Source organism: Scylla paramamosain, unplaced genomic scaffold (assembly GCF_035594125.1).
Source record: "Scylla paramamosain isolate STU-SP2022 unplaced genomic scaffold, ASM3559412v1 Contig105, whole genome shotgun sequence".
Taxonomy (NCBI): domain Eukaryota; kingdom Metazoa; phylum Arthropoda; class Malacostraca; order Decapoda; family Portunidae; genus Scylla; species Scylla paramamosain.
In genome coordinates, this window is record NW_026973770.1 from 230,001 (window position 1) to 248,709 (window position 18,709).

Sequence of the window (18,709 nt, forward strand, 5' to 3'; positions counted from 1 at the left end):
CACTTCCCTCACTTTCTCAACTCCCAGACTTGGATTTTCTCCTTGACAGCGAGGGGAAAGCCACGATGCAGTGCAGCTGTAACGGACACCAGTAGGGGAAGCCCTCGCCCACACACTCCCCGCTGCGGCTTCCTCTCTCCCCAACACAAGAAGCACCGGTTTCCGTTTCGCCTTGAGTCCAAACCCACTGCGGCCAATCTAAGGCCCCTATTACACGTATCCGGTTTCCTACGGCCAACCTGGCCTACGGCGCCGTAGGAAAATTCTGGCCTACGGCTAGAGCTATTACACGTATTTGAACGGTGGAGGCAAGTGGATCAGTGTGGCACTGTTTGTGGTGGAGGAGTGACATGTCTTCTCTCGACGACAATCTCGTTCCTATTGCTCTAGCGTGCTACTTGAAGGTGAAAACAAGAAAAAGGAAGATTTGATCCAAACAATGGCTGCGTAAACGACAAAAATACTCTCATGTTAACTTAATGAAGGAACTAGCACTAGAAAAAGATGACTGGTTTAACTACATGCCAATGGATCACGACACATATTTGGAACTCTTTTCAGACTGATGTCGTACCATACGGTGAGCAATTACACGCTACGTCCTCAGTCCTGACGTACGACGGCCATACGGCCAACTTTAGTACTGGCGAAAGTTCATCCGGCCGGCCGTGGGTGAGCGTTCATACGGCCGATTTGCTACCACACGCTCCGGTTTGAGCATATGCTAGCGTTGCGACCGACGGGGCCGTAGGAAACCGGATACGTGTAATAGGGGCTTAACACATCCTGTACTGCTTGGAAATTACCGACGCCCTCCTCCCTTCGTCAGAACTTCCACCGCGGTTCTTCTCGTCGGGAACTCCAGTGCGTTCTCTACAAGTACGAGTACACCACGAGTTTTAAGTAAATCATCGAGAAAATTGTTTGTTTCGAGACCCTAAAATGTTTTTCCTTCCCTTCTGTTTCTTCATTTCTATGAATGCAAAACTGTTGCCACTGAATACACCGCGCTATGTTGTGCAACACGAGCACACACACATCCTCTTAACGTTTACAAGGGATGACTATGAAAAAGAAGTATTTTGAAAACTCTGATGGAAGGAAATAGTTATTGATTACAAAATTCATAATTTTCTCTTTCATACTGTTCTCAAAGAAAACAGAGAGAGAGAAAGAGAGAGAGAGAGAGAGAGAGAGAGAGAGAGAGAGAGAGAGAGAGAGAGAGAGAGAGAGAGAGAGAGAGAGAGAGAGAGAGAGAGATGTACACAAGCAGTACACAATCAGTGATAAATAGCCACCCCAGTGAACTTCTTTATTCACTTCCATTCAACGCCAGGCAAGCGGATTTCACACCCTGCGACCTTTTAAGTGTGTGTGTGTGTGTGTGTGTGTGTGTGTGTGTGTGTGTGTGTGTGTGTGTGTGAAGCCGTGTATGAAATCAAGTGGTTTTATAACTTGGGAAACAATACACATTAAATGCGACAACCTGAATTCAATATAATGAATCTCACGCACGCTGGTTCCTGCAGCTTGATCTTTGTACATTTTTCCCTCCCTTTTTGTATCTCTATGTGAGTCTATTTGCTTCCTTTTTTTTTTTTTTTTTACATATTTTCCTCGTAATATTAAATTAGGCTATGCTAAGTTTGATTTTTTTTCTTGCTTTGCTTATTATTTCCACATTTTTTTTTTCATTGTACCACATCAGACTACTCTACCCTGAAAAGAACATCAAACATTGGTCTAAGCCAGATCTAGCGGCAAAATCGTAACACTGGCAAAATTAAAACGGCATCAGCTGACCAAAATTATTAAAACAAGTTCCTATTTACAATGAGAATTTTGTGCCGACTTCTGCAGACGGTTTGATAAAAATGTACGTTGCGACGATCTAGCAATGACAAAATTCATGATAATGGTATGGCACCCCTGGGCACTGTCTGTGACACCCCAGGACGCCGCGGCACGCACTCTGAGAAACACTGGCCTTTGCTATGGTAAGCGTGCGTTAGTGATGGGCCGCTCTCTCTCTCTCTCTCTCTCTCTCTCTCTGTTATGTTATGTTTGTAATGTTATGAACACTTTGAGGCGCATAAAACAAGCTGCCTGGATGGTAGTAGAAACACTTGTGAAGGGAATAATTTAGTGAGCCAGAAATCCAAGCCCACATCAGCTGCCACTCCCGTCACCTCCACAACAGGTGGTCTGGGGCTTGCGAGTGGAGTGGTCTAGGAACACTTACAACTACACAAGGCCTCCTCCACCCTGCCACTCAGAAAACATTTGGCATATTATCCTCGCTCCTCTTCCTTGCAATGGATATAACACAACAGTATTTGTTTGAATCATTCCCTTTCTTCTGTGTTGTGTGTCTAAAACGATTACATGTTCAGTGAGCCAATAGTCTGGACACACGGAAAATGTATCTTTTAATCATTCTCTTTCATTCATTCTTGTTCGATAATGTCTGCCTGTATTATGATCACTCCTCGTGTCCACTCAATACTAGCAAGTCAATTGGTTCTTCTTTTGACACTCATAGTCAAGATATGAAAAGAAAAAAAAAAAAGTAATAATATTGATGTGTCCAGATTTTGGGTCATCCTGTATAAAACACACACACACACACACACACACAGTGTACACTCACCACGCAGAGGTCGTCGCTGATAGCCGGGCAAGAGTGGTTCGTACTGTACTTGCCAAGGAAGTCATCATCACTACACCGTCCTGCCGCCACGCCTACGCCTCCCTGCCACCGCCAGTAATTTCAGCATTTCATCGCTCTGCACCATTACCACCATGTCTCACCATCGCGCCGTGCACCATTACACCTCCCGCCACCATGTCACGCACCATGGTTGGGAAAATAACTAATAAAACGTCAGAAGTTCACATACCATTGACACGACACACAAAGCAAACATACCGCCGCACACACTGGCCTGCGCGCGCAGGATGTCTCTGCTGTGACGTCATGGCGCGGATTTCAAAATATTATTCTCCTCATGCACGATTATGAACTGAAGTCTCATTTCTTGGCGTGTAGAGGTTAAGTAAACATTTCGTAGGCAATTAAGAGGCGCTGGAATGTAACGATGATCCGTAAAACACGTTTTACTTTTCGTGGCAACCTTGGAGAGGTGACAGGCATGCCAGCCAAAGTGATGAACCCATCCAGGCAGCACCCTTGGCTTCCTTGGTGGCACCGTGGACGCCTGCCAGAAATGTGTCCCTAAATTTACAGTGCGAGGAGAAACAGTAGAAGTTTAGCTATGACAACCACTACTGCCAGGCTCACCTCTCTTGGTTTGCAGTCACTTGGTACTGGGGCGAATGGTACCCATACTCCTCCTTGCCCCTCCTCCTCCTCTTCCTCCTACACACCCGAGTCTAGGGGCAAGGCTTGGAGGGGCAAGGCTTGGAGGGGCGCTATGGATACCGTGGCGCATGGAGGTAATAACAATGCACTTCCACCCGCTTCACCTGCCTGAGTGTGTCTGTGTGTGTGTGTGTGTGGCGGCGATCAGAGACGAGTCACAAAGCTGTATAATTGATGTTTAACCGTTTGACTCCCACTTGGTACACTTTTCCCTAATTACCAATCACTCTGAGACATTTTAGAGACCAAGTGGTTTGAGTACCAAGTGTTTCGAGAACCAAACGTCCTGAGGCTTATTTACACTCAGGCCGATCTGTCTTGAGGATCATCTGACCTGAGGCCAATGCGACCTGATTACCTTCCGCTTCAGTACCAAGTGACTATGCTCCCGCCTCTCCCTGCCCAGTAGAAACAGCGAGCTCAAGTGCGTGTGAAGACCAGTTATCTTGTTTAGGTCGTATGGTTGTTCAAGTCTTTAAATAGCAAGTATGTAGTGGTCAAAAGTAAATTCACGAGAAGTAGTACATCTTACAAAACTGCTTTTGTGTGCTTCAGAGGAATATGGTGATTGCTTGAGTCAGATACTGCATCCTTTTAAACGGGCAGTTTCTTATCAAACGAGCTACTTCGTTTCACACATGTCACATATCCGCCTAAGCTTTAACTAACCGATTTAACGCTCTGCAATGTATGGAAGGCTGGACCATTTAATAGACACCACAGAAGATCAATCTTTTCCGACAGGAGGCGGAAGTGGCACGCCTGCTCCAGCATGGCCTTGACCCTGGTGGCCCCTCCTCGTGCTGTGCATCTTCCTGTGCTTACAGCAAGGCAGCGTCACTCTTCTTCAAACCCTTAGAGAGGGCAGTGTGTGTGTGTGTGTGTGTGTGTGTGTGTGTGTGTGTGTGTGTGTGTGTGAGTGTGTGTGTGTCCCCAAGTCTGTCACATCTTGAGAAATGTTATGATGTCAAAGAAGGGCATGGCAGTCATCGTGGGGGACAACACATTGAAGGACGGACTTTCTTCTCCCTGACGTAAAGACCCACCGTTCTCTTCAGCTGAAAAGGGAAGAAAGACCACTCAGTATACAGAGAAAGAAAAATGTATTTGTACCAGTAGACAATAAAATGATAAATCAGGAATCCTTGTGTTCCCTCACTAAGAAAAAGAAAAGAAAACGATTTATTTTTAAAAGGTTATTTGACTTTGCGTCCACTAACGCGATGGGAGTTGAAAAACAAATGTACGAGTGAAAAATACTCAGCTCATTGCAGCACAATGATGGTCCAGACTGGTTCTCTAAATGGCGACAATACGGTTAACAAGATTAATTCATTAACTCAGAACTCATTCGCCCTGATGAGTGCTGACAAATGTTCCTTTTTGTTGTCAGGAGTGATTGATTCAATCCTGTGTTTTCAAAGCTACATCACAGAATGAGACCATACGAAGAGACAGTGCAGCGACCGATAACCACCACCACCACCACCATCATCATCATTATCGTCATCATCATTGTCGCCATCATCATCATCATCATCATCATCATCATCACATAATCATTGACAGGACAACAACAGGCAGGAAAACGTTGTACTCGTACATTAATTGTCCATGTATTGAAGTTTTAATGAGTCACGTCTCTGTCACGTGTGGGTCCTGTATGAAGTGACTCAGTTTGGGTTTTTATTGTATCTATCACATATAATTATTTGTTTCCTACATCCCTGTTCTATTTCTGATCTTACAGGTACATTTTCCTTACAACATACCATATAGCTGCTTGTTCTCTACATACCTGTTCTATTTCTCATCTTACAAGTATGACACGTCCTGCAATCATGGAATTCTTCACTGATATATACCAGTGGAGATGCTTGAGTCACTACAGCTTTCTCCAATGCTTTCCTGAGGCACAAATGTATTTCTTTGTACCAGTGAAGTATTTTATTTGAATTGCTAGCCTATACATATATAATCCAGTGTTGGACTACTGGGCAGCATTCAGCCAAACCAGAAGGCGAGGCGGGGAAGGGAGAACAAACAGAGCCATCACCTTTATCAAAACTCTTCCCATAAAAAAAGTTGATATGCTGCTACAACACTACAATGCTCATTACAATTTATTTATTTATTTATTTTTTTTTTTTCATTTCATGCGAACATTTTTGTTTTGTCTTGTTAATTTTTTTTTCTGCAACGCTCAAAGCCTCTCATGGTCATTGATTTTTAACATTCACTGGAGGTCACAACAATAACGAAAGAGGTCACTTCAGTAACTTGACGCTGTTCTGGAAGGCCCAACACTTTTTCCACAGTGGTATTCGTTGGTGTTTTTTACAAGTTTAGCTTATAATTCTTGGAGTGTTTCCATTTCTGGTGAGAGTCGTGTTTGTTTAAGTGTGGGCGTGAGTCACGAACTTTGCCTCTTGAAGGATTTGATCTTTGGCTGAGTCTGGGAGCTTCGCTGTGACAGCTTCCCACTGAACACTCGCTTGTCCAAAGTGGTGGTGTCGTTATTTACAAAATGTTTATGAAAAATAGTACTACCTGTCAACATGCATCTATTTATCACAACGCCAGGTGGGTCTTCATGTTCGTGAAACTTTTCATGTACGTATTTATCATTATCATCAACATAATATTTTTTCTTCTTCTTCCCTCTTTTTTGTTATCACTGAGCTAAGTTTGTGTGTGTGTGTGTGTGTGTGTGTGTGTGTGTGTGTGTGTGTGAATCGAGGTTAAAGTATTTGTTATCATTCATTCTTCAGAATAATGATAGTAGTAGCAGTAGTTACTAGTAGTAGTAATAGTATAAAGTGGTGGTGGTAGTAGTAGTAGTAGTAGCAGTAGTTACTAGTAGTAGTAATAGTATAAAGTGGTGGTGGTAGTAGTAGTAGTAGTAGTAGTAATAATAATAATAATAATAATAACAATAATAATAATAATAATAATAACAACAATAATAATAATGAATCACCAGTGTGTATCGGCCAGCTATGGTGTGATGGCAGTAATTAGTGGTCAGTACTGGAGTGTGGATGATTAATATAATAAAACTGCCATCAAAGTACACGACCTCTTTGATCTCTCTTAATTAAAAACAATCCGGCAACCATCACGCTCAAGGAAAAATGTCCAGCCGCCCTGACAGTGAACCTATGGAAGACCTCTGATGGCTGACTGACTCACTCACTGGCTGACTGGCTGGCTGGCTGACTCACTCACTGGCTGACTGCTATGTTGATTGGCTGGTTTAAAGAGTGACTGGTTGATTTATCTACTGACTGACTGACTAGCTGGCTGGTTGGTTGATTGACTGATTGACATTCAGCCGCGTCAAGGCAGTAAAATACCACTACGACTTGTCACACACTGATTTTTGAGTAAGCTTCTTCAGTGTCTTTTTGTGTCTTTTCTTTATTTTTGTCTAAATATAATACACCGGAACGGCTTCTTTACACAATCATTACTTTTTTCGTCTCTGCTTTTTCATTTTTTTTTTTTTAAAGTTTTGTTTCATTTGTTCCTTTGAAGACAGTAACTAGTCACGCGGCTTGTCACAGCGACCTTTTGTCTTGCTTTCTTTACTCTTTCTTTCTTTCTTTCTTTCTTTCTTTTTTTTCTGTCAGTAAATACTCCTTCGGTTTGTTCATACCGAGATTTTTGTCTCAGCTACTTCAGTGTCTTCTTTACGGCTTTTTTATTTACTTTTCTACTTTAAAGGCAGTAAATACACGACTTGCCCACACACTCAATTTTCAACCTCTCCACATTTTTAAAACAATTTTTTTGTCTCATTTTTTGTTGTTGTTGTTGTTTGAAAGGGACGGCTTGTCACCAAGTGATTTTGACATCAAGTATTTTTATGTTTTGTTTTTAATAAATTTAATTATTTATTTATTTTTTTTTTTTAAAGCGGTAAATAGTCCTTCCACCGGTTTTTGTCTCAGCTTCTTTAAAAACTTTTTTTAAGTCTTTTATTTCGTTTCACTTATTTTTTACTGCTTCTCCAAGGTGTTTCTTTTTCCAAAGATTTTTTTGTTTTGTTTCATTGATTTTTTTTTTTTTTTTTGTTGTTGAGAGCAGTAAATATTGGTATGGTTTGTTCACGCTGTGATTTTTGTCTCAGCTTCTCTGTTGTTTATATTCTTCTAGCCTTTGTATTTATCTGATAATTTTTTTGTCTTAATTCTATCTCAGTGTTTTGTTATTTTTTTCTTTATTTATTTTTCTTGGCAGTAAACACCCCTAGCGCTTCTTTATCAGACTTGGGCATGATTGTAAAAAAAAAAATTATAATTTTATTTTCATTATTGTCTGGAATAGTTTTTGATTGTGATTAAATTATAATTTACTTTAGTTTTGCTGTTTTTGATTATGACTATTTTTTGTGTATGATTTGGATTAGATTATGATTATAATCACATTTGGGTGTTATTATTTATAAGAAGATAATTAGCAAGGATTAAACACAATGGCTAGACAGGTGGCAAACTACATCTATTAGGTGCACTGCTCCATATGTGAGCACAGTAATATAACTGTTTCAATCACGTACTAACTGATGGCATTAAAAACATACATTGCGTGTAAGAGATGTTATTTGTTTTTGCTTTAAGTTAATGACCTTCATCCAAGGAATGTCCTTAATCCACTGTCCTTAATCAACACTGCTTTCTCAATCTTCTCTCCTTAATTCAGGCTATTCTCTTAGTCTGCTATCCTTAATCCACACAATTATTTCATGCAGTATCTTTAATGCACACTATTTATTTAGTCCAGCATCCTTCATCCCCAATATTTCCTTCATCTGACATCCTTCATCCAGAACATTTATTTAATGCACTCTCCTTAATGCAGACTTTTCGTAATGTACTATCCTTAATGCAGACTATTTATTTAGTTCAGTATCCTTAATACGGACACTTCCTTTATCTAATATCCTTAATCCAGACTACTTTCTTAATCCACTACCCTTAATCCTTCAATTGCGGACAGAAATAGACATCATAATACAAGGCGAAAATCTAAATGCAAAAGTACACAGTGTAATGAATGACAAGACGGTGATGTGAAATGTTGCACCACAGGAAAGTGATTACACCAAACTTAACAAACTCCAAAAAGCACGCCAACATTTGACTTGCTGGAGAATGATGGCTCCGCCCACCAGAAACCTCTCTCTCTCTCTCTCTCTCTCTCTCTCTCTCTCTCTCTCTCTCTCTCTCTCTCTCTCTCTCTCTCTCTCTCTCTCTCTCTCTCTCTCTCTCTCTCTCTCTCTCCACCCTTTCCCTCCCTCTCTCTCTCTCTCTCTCTCTCTCTCTCTCTCTCTCTCTCTCTCTCTCTCTCTCTCTCTCTCTCTCTCTCTTTCTCTCTTTCTTTCTCTCTGTGTCGGAATCAAACACGCCAGAAAAAGCAAAAGAGAAAGCAGTAACTATTGTCATTTAATAGGAAGGCAAGGAAGAGGAAGAGAAGAGGAGAAAAATAAGAGAAGAGGAAAGGAGAGGAGAGGAGAGGAGAGGAGAGGAGAGAAGAGAAATGAGGAAAGAAGAAAAATGAGGAGAGGAGATGAGAGAGGAGAGGAGAGATAAGAGGAGAGAAGATAAGAGGAAAGGAAAGGAGAGGAAAAAAGAAAAGGGAAGAAAAGAGAAGAGAGAAAAGAGGAAAGGAGAGAAAAGAGGAAAGGAGAGAAAATGAGAGGAGAGAGGAGATGAGAGAGAAGAGAAGAGAAGAGAAGAGAAGAGAAGAGGAGAGGAGAGGAGAGAAAAGAAAAGAGGAGAGAAAAGAGGAGAGGAGAGGAGAGAAAAGAAGAGAGGAGAGAAAAGAGGAGAGATGTAAGGAGGGGGAGAGAGGAGAGGAGAGAGAGGAGAAGAGAAGAGAAAGGAGAGGAGAAAGGAGAGGAGAAGAGAGGAGAAAGGAGAGGAGAGGAGAGGAGAGTAGAGGAGAGGAGGAGAGGAGAAGAGAGGAGGAGAGGAGAGGAGAGGAGAAAGGAGAGAGGAGAGAAGAGGAGAGGAGAAGAGAGGAGGAGAAGAGAGGAGAAGAGAGGAGGAGAAGAGAGGAGAGGAGAGGAGAGGAGAAAGGAGAGAGGAGAGAAGAGGAGAGGAGAAGAGAGGAGGAGAAGAGAGGAGAGGAAAGGAGAGGAGAAAGGAGAGAGGAGAGAAGAGGAGAGGAGAGGAGGAGAGGAGAGGAGAAGAGAGGAGAGGAGAAAGGAGAAAGGAGAGGAGAGGAGAGGAGAGGAGAGACAAGAGGAGAAGAGAGAAAAGAGAAGAGAGGAGAGGAGGAGAGAGGAGAGAGGAGAGGAAAGGAGAGGAGAGGAGAGAGGAGAGGAAAAGAGAGAAGAGGAGGAGATAGGAGAGGAGAGAAGAGAGCAACAGCCTGAGGCAGAGCGAGCGAGGTCTTTCACCTGTCCAGAGTCATCATTCTGCCCGGCAAGTGAAATTTTAGCGCGCTTTTTTAATTCATCGTGTTGGTCCAATATTTTGTGTACCACTTTGATGTGCCGTAGTATTTCACATCACAGTCTCCTCATTCATTGTATACTTCTACATTTAGATTTTCGCCTTGCATTATAATATGTTTTTTTTTTTTTTTGTCCGCAGTTGAAGGATTAATCGAGACTACTTTCTTAATCCATTATCCTTAACCAAGACTGTTTTTAATCCTCTGTCGTTGATCCCAAGTATTTTCAGTCCACTATTCTTAATCCAGAGTATTTTCTTAATCTATTATCCTTAATACCAACTATTTTCTTAATTCAGTATCCTTAATGGAGACTATTTTCTTAATCCACTAGCCTTCATTCTGATTATTTTTCTAATCCAGTATCCATAGTTAAGACTATTTTCTTAATCCACTATCCTTAATTCGGACTATTTTCTTAATCCTCTATCCTTAATCCAGACTATTTTCTTCGTTTAACAGTCTTAATCCGGAACAATTTGCCTAATGTCCTTAACCCAGACTATTTCTGTACGCAGTTCATTTCTCCTATTTTCTCTTTGTGAGCTACATGTGAGCAGGCTTTTTATTCATTTATTTCATCTCTGTGCTGATCTCCATGATACATTACATAAAAATGAAGTCAGATAGGACGCATGAGGGCGGCCCGCTCAGTGAGGGAACATGTCGAGGCGGAACTGTTTTCTGTTGAGCTTCTGTTGAGGTCATGGTGGAATGAACATAGTCTGTGGCTGCTGGTAATTCACAGAGCCTGCGTGTCATGGTCCTCCGTGTCCTGCCTCTTCTCCTTAGCCTGGGTGTCATGATCCTCATTATCATAAAGTTATTCTTTGACTTCCTATCTGTTTGTTTGTTTTATATAAGTTTTTTTTTTTTTGCATTTTACATATTTGTTTGAAGGTAGTGATACTCCTACTGCTTGTCACGCTTGTCATTTTTGTCTGAGCTTCTTCCTAAGCAGTAAAATCTCCGTGTGATTTGTTTGTGGTTCTTCATTGTCTTCAAGCTCCATCACAACCTCCTCTTCCTTGTCCTATGGCAGAATCTCGTGGTGCTCGACAACTTAAGGCTTCTTCACCTGCATCTCAACTGGTCCCATAATGCTGTGTCGCGTCCTGGCTGCTCCAAGCCTGGTATCGATGTCTCTGCTGAGGCCTCTGCTCACGCCCCTCCCAACGCGTGCCTGTTCGTGCCTCTGCCTAGCCCATCGCTGATGCCTGGCCGTGCCTGCCACGCAATCCTCCTTGCTTGCTTCTCTGATTTTGTTTGACATAAGACCACGCCCTATAGCCTTGCTGATCTCGTTGCTGGATGCCCTCCGCATGGCTCTGGTAATAATGTTTCCAATAATCCTGGTGACCGTGATGGTGACGTGTCTCCTCAGGGCTCTCGTTACACCACTCCCAGTAATTGACAGAGCTGCGGTAATAATAGCCCTGGTAATAATAACCCTGGTGAACCGTGTGTTGACGCTGCTGTTGAGGACTGTGGCGGTACACTTCCCCGTATCCCTGCTGATGACTGTGGTGATTGCTTTTTGATCCTGTGTGGCTTGGGTATTGCTTGTTTTGTTGAAGGGTTAGCCGAGACACCGGGTGATGCTCCACCTGAGCAGCGAGTTGAGAACTCTGTTCATACTTGTGATGACGCTCCTGCTGAGGCAGCCGAGGGCCTTGTTGCTGATAAGCGCACTGACGACTGTAATGAATGAGGCCGTCTGGGAGGCATCGCGAGGGAGCGCCGTACCCCAGCAGCAACTGGCCCAGCAAGGAGCACGGCGAGGTGTACCGGCCTGGGGCGTGTGCGGCGGGCGCCAGCACCAGGTACGCGTGCTGGAAGGCCCTTCGCGCCTCCCAGACACGGAAGGACGATCGGCCCAGATCATTGCCAGGTGTCAATGGGTCCTGGATACACAGATCTGCCCGGCGGTGGCCGCCAGGCATGACGGTGGGCACGTCCTCTTTCCGCAGGTAGCGGCCGCCCCCCAGCACGCTGACGCCCGTCGTGGCGTACGAAAACTGGTGTCCATAAAAATAGAAGAATCTTAAAAGCACCAGAGCAGGCTCTTCTCGTTCCTCAGGCGGGACCTGCAGTTGAAGGAGGCTAGTGGCCATGAGCGTGACGGCGTAGGAGGAGACGCCTCCTGTGAAAACTTGGCCAAGGTTTAATTGTTTCAGATAATATCTCACGAACAGAACCACAGGCGTCAGTGTGTTAAACTGCTTTTTGAAGTCTGCCACCAGCACCGCGGCGCGCACAGCCGCCTCGCCGCCGAGAGACACGTCCACCTCCACTCCGGTCTGCTGATGAACAAATTTAACCAGAGGAACAGTGGCCTTCTCGAGAACCTTGAGTGAGGCAGGCAGTGCCACGTCCTGCTGCAGGAGGGCGTCTCTCAGAACCAACAGAGGCGGCGGCGAGGGTGGCCACTGTCCCACCAGCGTGAGGTCGACGTCGCTGTCCGGCAAGTACAGGCCGTTAGCCAGGCTGCCCGTGACCTGCACTTGGGCCGCGGGCCACAGCGCACCAACCACGCCCCTCACGTCTTCCACCGGGCGCATCCTGCGCCGGGACTCCTCCTCCGTTCCTCCCGCCCAGCGATGGAAGTCCAGGACTTCTTGGCGAAGAGCCTGCAGGGAGCCGTTGTAAGAAGGCGCCGGATACTGCCATGGTGCAGGCTGTGTGATTGCTACAGTGTGGTTTTGTGGCTGGCGTGTCAGGTGGTGATCTATGACGGCGACTGGGGACCTGTTCACGTCTTCCTTGATGTGTTCTTCCACCTCAGTAATCGCTGCTTCATGTTGCTGCTCAGCAGCAGGTTCCCTCTCGAGAGTGTCGCCAGCAAGGAAACAAGAGTCGTTGTTGTTGTTGTTGTTCTTTGCTTCTACAGTTTCTTCCTGCAAATTGTGTTCAGCCTCCAGACTTTCGTTTTCCCGCGACTGTTCCTGAATTGTACACGCCGCGTCAGACACTTCCACTGTCGTCACTTTCCCTTCCTCGTCATTATCTTGGTTTTCCTCGTCTTTCTGCCTCTGCTTCTGTTCATTCTCTCTCTCCATGCCCTCCTCTTTTTCCATCATCGTCACTTTCTCTTCCTCGCCGGTGTGTTGTTCCTGCTCACCTTTCTGTTCCAGCGTGCAATCTAGGAGGATCGTCCTGGCCTCTTTCTCTTCCATTATATTACTTTCATCTTCCTCATCGTTGTGGTCACCCGTCAGAATCATCTGATTTCCTGCCTGCTTTGGCTCTGTGGATAGCACTTCATGTTCTTCCACCACCCACGCCTCCTCTTCCTGTTGTTCCAGCATCAGTTCTGGCACTACTGGCACTGCCTCCTCGTCCTTCACTAACGTCACGCTCTCTTCTTCGTCCCTGTGGTGTTCTGCGCCCTCTCGTTCCACGCCAGTGACTGGTCCTTTTCCAGTGATAGTTGGCAATGTTACACTGACGATGTTTGGTACCTCTTCAGGGACTGGAGGCACCTCTGCACGGGAGGACTCTTTAATCGTGCAAGTACTTTGGTTATTGCAGTGATTAACATTATTTTGAATCTTTTTGTTTTTCTTCCTACGACGGCGACGAGTTCTTTTTGCTTTGTGAGATTGTTCTTCGTGTGTCGCGGACTTGTCTTCCGTCTGTTCCTTAACTGATGAATGACCGTCACACACTTTCACTTCCTCGACAACATCATGATTTTCTTCGTCTCTCTCTTCCAGCATCTGTTCATTCCCTGTTTCCATCTCTTCTTCTTCCTCCATCATCGTCACTTTCTCTTCCGCGCAAATGTATTCCTCGCCACGCTCCTGTTCCAGCATCCGCACGAGGAGAGCCGTCTTTGCCTCTTCCTCCTCCATCGTATTCGTTTCCTTTTCCTCGTTATTTTGAGACTTTTTCTTGTTTTTCTTCCTGCGATGGCGCCGAGTTCTTTTTGCGTTGTTCTGAGTTTGTTCTTCGCATGCTATGTATTTCCCTTCCGTGGAGTGGTTTCCTGGAATCTTGCCTGTTCCTTTACCTTCATTCTGAGAGACTGTGGTGCATTCTGCTTTTAATTCATCGTTCAAGTGATTCAGGTTGTTATTCTTCTCGTGTTCCTCCTCAACAGCCTCATTCCGTTCATTATGTTTCGTTTTCATGATGTTATTGAGTGGCTTGTTCTTCTCCAGTTCCTTATTTATAGACTCATTGTGTTCACCAGTGCACGCAAAGTTCTTTTTCCACACCACGCCTACGATAACTGGAGAGGTGAAGCCGGTGAATGGTGGCGTGCTCGTGCTTGTGTTTTGATCTTGACCAAGGGCTTTCAAATTTGGCTCGACTGAGTCTGTTATTGGTGAGTGAACGTGTACGTTGTCTACAGTTTCACTACATTTTTGTTCCTCTTCCATCTTACAGCAGTCAGTGAGTGGAGGAGGTGAGGCGGCGTGTTGTTCCTCAGCACCTGTCTCCCCGTGAGGCAGGGAGACGGCGAGGTGCTGGCTTCGTTTCCGCTTCCTCAGTCGTCGGCAAAGCTTTTGGAAGCAACAACGGACCCACGAGAAGCAACACGCCTTTTCAGGCTGCTCGTCTGAGTCGCTGCCAACTTCCATCACGCTGCTTTGCTGCGACAAGGACTCGAAGTGGCTCATTGCGGCAAATTCACTCTGAGTTTTCTTGATGCGCTTATTATAGACCATGTGCTCCTGAAGGTTCACCATGGTGACTAATCTTACAGAGAGATGGTTGGTGGACCCTGGCCTTAGCATACACTTGGCCCAACCTCCAGCGCCACGTCAACCAACTCCAAGCTACCACTCCAAGGACTCAACAGCCAATCACCTTCCGAGAAGCAACCCTCGCCTGCTTTTCACTGGTAGAGAAGTTCACTTCATGTTTTTTTTTTTCTTTTGTATTATTGTAATGGAAATACAGCAGCAGCAGCAGCAGCAGCAGCAGCGGCAGCAGCAGCAGCAGTAGCAGCAGCAGCGGCGGCGGCAGCAGCAGCAGCAGCAGCCGCAGCCGCAGCCCCAGCCGCAGTAGCAGCAGCAGCAGCAGCAGCAGCAGCAGTGATACCTTACACTCCTCAACTAGAAGCTCTTGTCCTAAATCAATCGCCAAAAATTCCTTTGTCCATAATTACAAAGGGAGTTTCTCATCACATCGGAAAGAATACTATGGACTGGAGAGGTCGCCCACCAGGCACTCATAACATAAGATGAGTAAACACTGCTCACTGAACCGTCACTCTTCCTCTAGCGTTTTGATCTACCCATTAATGAGTCAAAAGATTATATCGGTACTGTAGTAGTAGTAGTAGTAGTAGTAGTAGTAGTAGTAGTAGTAGTAGTAGTAGTAGTAGTAGTAGTAGTAGTAGTAGTAGTAGTAGTATCAAAGGCAGAACTACACCTTCATAAGCTCTAATACTGAAGATATGGAGATATGACATGACCAAACCTATCTAACCTAACCTAATTACAAAGTATGCTATTGAAGAAATGGAGGCATGACCTGACCTGACCTGAGCTAACCTGATCTAACCTAACACAGCCTAAGCAAACCGAACCAAAAGCTATACTACTACAGAAATGGAAAGTTGACCTAACCTTATCTAACCTAACTTCATCTTAATACACCCAGCAATGATTCAATACGACACTGATAAGAACCACCTACTCACTCACTCACTCACTCACTCACCCACTCACTCACTCGCCATCTTTCTCTCCTCCCAACACTCCCCCACAAACCGCACGCCATTACGTTCCTTCACGATTCATTGGGTACATGCAACCTTTCATTCTGAACTCAAGTAATAAAATGCCATAATGAGTATAATTCTGTTTTCGCTGAGCATACAACAAAAATGCCTGGTGGACGAGTGATGCTGGTGGAATAGGTGGAGTGGTGGAAGGAAGGGTGAACGATTTACAGAGTACGTGCCAGGATTTGTTGTTTTCTCTTCTTTTATTCACACAAAGACAGACAGACCAAGCAGTAAAGTTACGAAAGGAAGAATACGCCAGCTAAATGCCGCTCCACACAACACAATACCAGATTTACAATGAACTCACCCGTTTGCAATGAGCGAGAGGCGAGTGTTCGATAGTCTTACCTCTGGGCTTTTGTACTCTCTCTCTCTCTCTCTCTCTCTCTCTCTCTCTCTCTCTCTCTCTCTCTCTCTCTCTCTCTCTCTCTCTCTCTCTCTCTCCGTCAGGCTGTTCCTCCTTAATTTATGCTGGGTCTTGAGACAGCTTGCTTCCCTTTACAGTTATATATCTTCCTCAATGTATACTGCCTTCCAGATATCTTCCCCCTCCATACGTATATTTCTTCTCATGTTATCTTCCCTATTGTATATCCCCTCCCCCCTCCAGACATTTCCTCCCTAGTAAATTGTCCCTTTTGGATATTCTCACTCTTCATATTTGCCTCTTAATTTATCAACTTTTTACACATTTTTCCCCTTAAGATATTTTCTCCTTAATTTATCTCCCACTTCCCCTCTTTGCATATTTCCCACTCTGGGCATTTTCCCTCCGGACATTCTCCTTGATTTATACCCTCTTTGGACATTCTTCTCTTGTGAACATTGCCCCTTCCTCCCTTCTTAATGATTTAACCGTCAGCATATCACAATGACATTACTGGCGATTGTCTCGACCAAAGAAGTAACGGACAAAGTGGCAGAGTGGCAGACGACTAGCTGTTAGTGCCGAGTCAACACGAGTCTTAAAAGAATATTCGATATATTTACAAATAAGAACGGTGGCTGGATGGAGATAAATCTTGAAGTATTTAGTAAACTGCTTCCTAAAGACAGTTAATTCTTATCTATTTACTTTTATTTATTAGACAGTGGCCATCGTCAGTGTGAGTGTGGAATGTTGAGTGGTGTGGGACATGAAGCCTGAACTGGTGGGTATTATTCTGGCACACCACATTTCAGGCATACATGTTTTATTCAGGGACTGCCTCGTGTGGAACTGACGACTTCTGACTGTAACTTTCTTAACGCTCTTGTATTGTTATGGTGTTGATATGATGCAGTGCGATTTATTACATCACGAGAGAGGCAACACGTTCTACAGGGCAAATGTCAGGGAGTGGTGTTATTCGGTAACTCCCTTTAAAACTACCACTACAAAAAAAATGTTATCTGTTAAGAAATAGTAAATGCTACATATATATCATTTTTAACATTAATATACTCGTATATCAGTTACCTATTCAGTATTACATGTCAGTTACCTATTCAGGATTACTAAAAGGAATGTCCGTAATAATTTTGGAAAGGATCACGAACGGCATTTTCTTCTGTGAGATGGAACGCAGCAAAGCAGCGAGCAACACTCCCTCAACGTCCCTCGTCTTATCCACACAACTGACGCTGCTACTGAATATAAGCCACGCACAAGCAACAGCTCGTTAAATGTCTGTGCTCGGCTCTCACGCACCGCCTCGCCACACACGACGGCCTGATGAGGCGGACTACTCATCAAGGGGAATCATTAACGGACCCCCAACCTGCTCCACGCCTCGCACCTTCCCCTCCCACCTCACCCTGCCCCACGCCTTGCTCCACCTCCCTCCTCATCCTACCCCACGCCTCGCACTTCCCCCTTCCTTCCCTCTCACCCTGCCTCACCCCACGCTCCTCCCTCCCTTCCCTCACCCTGCCCCACGCCTCGCACCTCTACCTTGAACGTCACATCAAATATAACATGTAATCCACACTTAACCCTTCCACTGCTATGGCTTCTTCCAAGCTGAATAGAATGGTCTTGTGCAGGTTCAGATCAGACGTACCTTCCAGACACACACTTACTGCAATGATGATTAAATGTTTTGTGTTATTCACTTATTTATTCTTTTCTGGCACAAATTCAGATTATACTTTGTTCATTAATGTTTAGTTATTTATTGTTCAGTGCATTCATGTTTAATTTCTGGCTAGGTAAATTGCCTGTGGTGACATGTAAGTGTCATTAGGGGATAAAGGGGTAAATTAAAGTAGCTTCTAATATCAAAACGCCGCCATCCTCTTTTGCAGTGGATGTAAAACTGACACCCCACAATAACAATACACACAACTCACACAGTCTCTATGGATCCACGAGTTTCAGTGAATACGAGCCTAGCAAATCTCTTTACATTCAAGAATAATTGTTAGCACATTATTCCCAGCGTTCCATGTGTGCAAAACCACTCACGGGAACCAATCCAAGAGTATTCAGCTGGTTCTGTGTGTGTGTGTGTGTGTGTGTGTGTTAGAAGCTTCGAGAAGATAAGGGAATAGAGTGTGACAAGAGTAGCAAGCAATGCCCCTCCCCCCTTTCTCTCTCTCTCTCTCTCTCTCTCTCTCTCTCTCTCTCTCTCTCTCTCTCTCTCTCTCATTTTTTTTACACTTCTTCCACCTTAATTCCTCCACCCAGTCCTTCACGTCTCCCTCTCCCTCCCCCCTCCTCCCCTCTTCTCCTTCCTCTAACTTTTCCCCCCTGATATCCCCTTCTCTCCCTCCTCTCTCTCTCTCTCTCTCTCTCTCTCTCTCTCTCTCTCTCTCTCTCTCTCTCTCTCTCTCTCTCTCTCTCTCTCATCCCTTCCTCCTTTTATCTCTGAGTGTTTGTCATTTACTTGTTTGAATTTTTTGTTTCGTCCTTGCTTGTCTCTCTCTCTCTCTCTCTCTCTCTCTCTCTCTCTCTCTCTCTCTCTCTCTCTCTCTCTCTCTCTCTCTCTCTCTCTCTCTCAATATCACTGCTACTATTACTACTACTGTTATTATCATTGTTATTATTGATGTTACTACTACTACTACTACTACTACTACTACTACTACTACTACTACTACTTCTACTACTACTACTACTTGTGACCTCACTTGACCTGACCTGA

General features: G+C 44.4%; 1 long non-coding RNA gene across 2 annotated transcripts in view; it reads right to left on the minus strand.

The window, feature by feature from the left end:
- The window catches only part of LOC135099121 (uncharacterized), a 4,418-nt gene extending 683 nt beyond the window's left edge, over window positions 1-3,735 (minus strand). The window contains exons 1-2 of one of the 2 annotated variants that reach the window (XR_010267684.1): window positions 3,302-3,735; window positions 2,651-3,218 (exon numbers count right to left, since the gene is read on the minus strand). This is a non-coding gene — a long non-coding RNA (uncharacterized LOC135099121). The remainder of the gene's footprint in view (window positions 1-2,650; window positions 3,219-3,301) is intronic. The other variant, XR_010267683.1, reaches the window with a different exon arrangement.
- Between the last annotated feature and the right edge of the window lie 14,974 nt (window positions 3,736-18,709).